The 6,099-nt window shown below is 35.2% G+C and overlaps 1 pseudogene; it reads right to left on the reverse strand.

Moving 5' to 3' along the window:
* Window positions 1-1,346: 1,346 nt before the first annotated feature.
* On the reverse strand, window positions 1,347-2,728 carry LOC123231319 (annotated as a pseudogene).
* Window positions 2,729-6,099: the final 3,371 nt, after the last annotated feature.

The following is a 6,099-nucleotide window of genomic DNA, read 5'->3' on the forward strand; positions in this document are numbered from 1 at the left end:
AATTTTCCCAGCAGTTTTTGTTAAATAGTGAATTCTTACCCTAACAGTTGGGGTCTTTGAATTTATCAAATACCATGTTGCTAAGGTCATTTACCTGTGTATATTGTGTGTCTAATTTATTCCATTGTTCTATTGATGATTACTGTTTTACAGTACATTTTGAGACCTAGTGCTGCTAGGCCATCTTCCTTCTCATTTTCTTCCTTATTAATTCTCTGGATATTCTTGACCTTTTGTTCTTCCAGATGAATTTTGTTATTATTTTTTCTAGATTTATAAAATGGTTTTTTGGTAGTTTGATTGGTATATCACTGAATAAGAAAATCAATTTAAGTAGAATTGTCATTTTTTTACTGCTGTTGAATTTATTGTCACTTGACAAATATTTTACATTTCCTAATTTAATCTGCAACTGTTACTAATACCTGTAGCAAAGTTAGGGAGAAGGGAGGAGAGGAAGAAATAAGGATTTAAGGTCTAAGCAATCAATGACATAAGTCATCATGCACCTTTTTGCTTTGACTCAAATTATCTTATTATCTACACAATGATGTCCCACTACCTCAAAAAGTATGTATGCGAGGACATTAGTTCTCCATTAGATAACAGCCAATTGACTTAGGTCATCAGTTGTTATTTTTAGTTACAAGTAAGGACTCTTTGGCAGCAGAAAAAGCCTGAAGTTTTAGCTCTTGGTGATGTCTCAATCCTTTTACCTTCCACCTGACAGCCTTTCCTAACCATTACTTACAAAAAGGCAGGATAGAAATTGGAACTCATTCTGACATTTGCATCCTCAAGTACAGAATAATGCCTTAGTTCTTGACAGAGACGCTACAAGGGGAGTTCAAAATATATACACACTCCTACACTACTCTCACCCCCAACCAGAAGAAATCCTTGGCTGACAACCTCAATTAAAGAAATTCAATTCATTCTATGTATTTATGGTTACTTGTCTTAATGGCATCATACGTAAACCAGTTTTGAAGACCATTAGAATTTCCCAATACCTAATTATTTCAATATACTTTTATTTTAAAACAGGTCACAACACTAAGCTCAATTCTGCCTCTGTATAAGCTACAAATGCTTGCGTAGCAGATGAGGGGCAATCTTTAGAAGCATATTTGAAAAGTGAATAAAAATTCCTATAAAGCAAATATTCAAATAAGTTTCCATAGGAACACAGATAAGTGTGACCCCATCTCTTAGTCTTCCATATTGTTGCATTTGTGCCAGGCCTAATCTTAAAACATTTAAAAACTCTAGCAGGAATTAAGTTACTGGTCCCCCAGAATGCTCTAATTCAAGCTAAACTTGCAATGGATGGCTACAAACAGAATCTATACATTAACGCTAGCTGAAGTACAAGTTGTTGAGTGATGTTCCATTCCACTTTCCCAAGCACAAGACAATGGCAAAGTGTTGATATCCTGATTCTCTACATCTGCTGGAAAGCCTTGGTTCTTGATTTGTTGTATGCATTGCTATGCTGGCCCAGACATCACATAATAGATAGTGGGTCTCTGGAATCCATTGAAAGTAGAAGCGGCAGCAACAGTATAAGCACCCATGTTTTCAAAGAGCATCTAATCTCCAACATGCATTTCTGGTAAATCACAGTGTTCAACAATTCAATCAAGGCCATCACATGTTGGTCCCCATGCTAGAAGAGTAATACTTCTCATCTGGTTTGGGCCGCTTTTGTAGAAGAGGTTTAACATGTGCATGATCAAATAGGATACAATTAAATGATCCATATACTCCATCATTTACATAGTACATAAAGGCCTGGTCATTTGCCTCATCTTCATCATCAGAGCCAGTCTGTTCCTTTAATACAAGTTTTTTGGCAATGATGTTAACTGTAAGCATGAAAGCTGATGCAACATAGTATCTGCCAGGTTCAGCTATGATTCACACTCCAGAGTCAGGAGGAAAATACTTGTCCAATGCTGGATTGATTGCACTTGAGATCTCTTCAAATTTAAGCTTTACATCTTCGGAACCAGGAAAGCTACCACCAATATCAAGAAGATACATGTTGAAACCAAACTCTGCCCCCCATGTCAAAGACACATTGGGCATCAGAGACTGCTTGGACAAATGTTTCTGGATCAGTACAACCACTTCCCACATGGAAACTGACTCCAATAACATCAATATTCAGTTCCTTTGCCCACTCAAGGAGTAGCCTACTAGTTTTAAGAGTGGCACCAATTTTAACACTTAGACAACAGACAGCTTTGGAGTCATCAGTGGCAATCCTCAAAAAAATCTTTGCCTTTGGATGAGCTCTGGCAACTTTCATTAACTATACTTCACTATCAAAAGTCATCATTCGTACTCCATTGTTGGCAGCATACTTAATTTGTGACACTTTTTTGCATGGATTTGCATATATTGTCCTCTCTGGTGGCACCCCAAGACTCTGTACTAATTGTATTTCAGTCTTGCTAGCACAATCAAATCCTGCTCCTACTGCAGCAAGTGTCTTTAACATAGCTCTGCTGTCATTACATTTAACCGCATAAAAAGGAGTTACTCGAGGAAGAGTTTTGTACCATCTCAGATGTTTCTTTAGGATGTCACTGAGGTCAGCAACATAGACGGCATCTTTATCATAAGAAGAAACTTCATTAATTTTCTGGACTAAATTATCCTTAGCAGTAAAGCCTTCATCAAGGAAATTGAAGTCAAATTCATCATTGCTAAAGCTGTTCATGGTTTCTTGATGTTCCTCTAAAGTGCAACAAAAGGGAAAATTAAGAGATGGAATTTAAAGGCAAGCTATTTCTAGCTTTACACTGAAGATGGTTTTCTAGGAAGACAAAATCCTGTTAAATACAAGGCTATGATTGTGCCTTTGGTGTAGCTGTTGCACTGGAAAGGTTCTTAAAGGACATGGACGGAGTGGGCAGACCCCATGGAGATGCTCAAGATGGACGGAATTCGACGGCTATGACACCTTTCCCCCAAACTCTGCCCCCATTCAGCTGCCTCCTGCCCAGCTGGAGGAGCCGCACCGAACCACTGGCCCGAGGTGGCACAAGAGCTGGTGGCAGAGGAGCTACCAGTGGTGGAGGCTGAAGGGGTCTGACCTAGAATTGTCATTTTTAAAATTAGCTCTCCCTACCCATGAGCAATTAATATTTTTCCAATTGTTTAGATCCGGTTTAATTTATGTAAAATGTGCTTTGTAATTGTGTTCATATAATTCCCAGGTTTGTCTTGGCAAGTAGATGCCAGGTATTTTATATTGTCTAGAGTGATTTTAAATGGAATTTCTCTTTCTATCTTTTGCTGCTGAACTTTATGGGTTTTATATAGAAATGCTGATGATTTTATGGTTTTTTTTTTGTATCCTACTACTTTACTAAAGTTTCTATTACCTCTTCTGATAATCTGAGAAATATATATTTTTCTAAATATTCATTCATTTTGCTCATATTGTCATATTATTGTCATATATTTGGGCAAAATAGCTCCTAATGATTGCTTTAATTTCCTCTTCATTGATGGTGAGTTCATCCTTTTTATTTTTGATATTATTCAATTTTCTTCTTTCCCTTTTAAAATAAAATTAAATAATGCTATCTCTTTTATTTGTTGTTGTTGTTGTTTTTTCATAAAACCAGCCACTAGTCTTATTCATTAGTTCAATGGTTCTCTTACTTTCAATTTTATTAATTTCTCCTTTAATTTTTAGGATTTAGTCATTAAATGAAGATGTTTAATTTCTTCTTTTTCTAGTTTTTTAGTTGTATGCCCAATTCATTGATCTGCATTTTCTCTATTTTATTGATCTAAGCTTTTAGGGATATAAATTTCCCCCTAATTACTGCTTTGGCTGTATCCCATAAATTTTTTATGTTGTCTCTCATTGTCATTTTTATTAATAAAATTATTTGTTGTTTCTATAACTTTTTCTTTGACCCACACTTTTTTGGCATTAGATTATTTAGTCTTCAATTGATTTTTTATTCATCCTTCCATGCAACTTTATTGATTATAATTTTTATTTTTATGATATGAAAAGAATGCATTTATTGTATCTGCTTTTATGTATTTGGTTATAAAGTTTTTATGTCCTAATAACCAGTCAGTTTTTGTGTAGGAACCATTGCAAAATTTGTTGTTATCTGGGACAGAATTGTAATTCCAATTTGGATCCTGGAGAGGCCATTTAGGTCCTCTCTTACCTTTCTTGTGATTGGTCAAAGAAATTATTCTATCTTTTTCACCAGTTGTCAGAAACTCATCTAATATATTTTCAAGATCCTGCCAACTGGGGTCATAAGTTCAGAATATATTCTCTAATTTTTTTTACAATTAAGATTGGTTCTTTCTCAAAAGGAGGCATATTTTCTTTGAATCTAGCTAAATCTTGAGGGTTGAAGGGTATATAGTGACTTATAGGCACCAAGACCCCATCTTTATTGATCCTTATCCTGAAATAATTCTCAAAAGAATTTAAACTTTACATTATAGATTACAAAACATACATTTTCTTCTAAGAATTATACAATTCCTCTGAAATTACTCCTAAAAGAGTTAAATATACATATATTTTTACATTATCAAATTTTAAAAAACTTAACACACATCCCAATCCCCTGAGGTAAATTCTAAACACACCTTCTTTCCTTGAAAAGGGTACCTCAGGTCACCTATAGATGAGTGGCTGAGTCACGGGGGTTGTATGAAATCAATTGGCAAAATAAAAAGAATAAAATTCAAGCAAAAAGAAAAAATTAATTTGTGAATGAAATGTAAAATGTGCAAAAATAAAGGAAAAGTCAAGAAAATCATAGGAAGATTGAGGACATCCAAAACTGACATGGTCAGCCAAACTTTGAGAGGGGAAAACTAGATATTTAAGGTATGGTCACCAGAAATAGATTAACATGATTTCAAATTAAAATAGACCCAAGTCAGGATGACTTTTATGGTGGTTTATTTATAATTAGGAAGTTTGAAGATAGGGAAGTTGAGAGAGGGAAACTCTGGCCCAGACTCGAGGCCCAGACTAGGTGGAATTTAGAGACCCCAGCAGAGGGACCCAGAGGTTAATTAAACAAGGCTTCTAGCCACAAGGCTTCCTCCAATAAGAGAGACCTCCTTAAGGCTAGAGTCTCCAGAAATGCCAAGGGAAAAGAGAGAGAGTCAGCATAACTTACCCATGTGACAATTCAAAGGGAAGCCACCTGAGGTCTCACCAGAGATCCTTCAACACCAAGTTCAAAGCACCAACCCTCCACAGGAAGTTACCATCATATTTAAAAGATAGCATCTTTCGTCACTTCCTGCATCCACCTCCAATTGCAAGTGGACAAATGGCAGCCTCAACATTGTTTTGGACTGCCCAAAGGGCAGTCCCTTGTTTTTGATTTGATACCTACTATCATGTGTGGGTAACAGACCTTTCCCTCCCCCACTTAGTTGGGTGGGGTGACATTATTTCTGATGGCTAGAGTCTAAACAATGAATGAGAATGAGCTAATTCCATATACACAGAAGATATATTCCTTTCTATTGCCATTCAATTCTCTCCAGAGTTCTATTAGTTCTAACTTTTCTAAGATTTAATTTACTGCCTTTACTACTTTCTTATTTTTTGGTTTGATTCATTTAAATCTGAAAGGGGGAAGTTGTGGTCCTCCACTAGAATAGTTTTACTATCTATCTATTCCTAAAGTTAATTTAATTTCTCCTTTAAAAATTTAGAGTCTATACTATTTGGTGCATATATGTTTAGTATTGATATTATTTCATTTTTTATAATATCTTTTAGCAATATGTAATTTCCTTCCTTATCACTTTCAATTAATTCTGGTTTTGCTTTAGCTTTGTGTGACATCATGATTGCTACTCCTGCTTTTTTTCACTTTAGATGATGCCCAATAAATTCTGCTCCAGTCCCTTACCTTTACTCTGTGTGTCACCCTACCTCAAATGTTTTTATTGTAAACAATACTTAGTTGTTTTTTGTTTTTTAATCCACTCTGATAAAATACATATACAATAATACAAATATACAAAAATAAAAATACAATAAATTAATACAACTATTTATGGGTGATTCATCTTATTCAC

This window comes from Gracilinanus agilis, chromosome 1 (genome assembly GCF_016433145.1).
Source record: "Gracilinanus agilis isolate LMUSP501 chromosome 1, AgileGrace, whole genome shotgun sequence".
NCBI lineage: Eukaryota > Metazoa > Chordata > Mammalia > Didelphimorphia > Didelphidae > Gracilinanus > Gracilinanus agilis.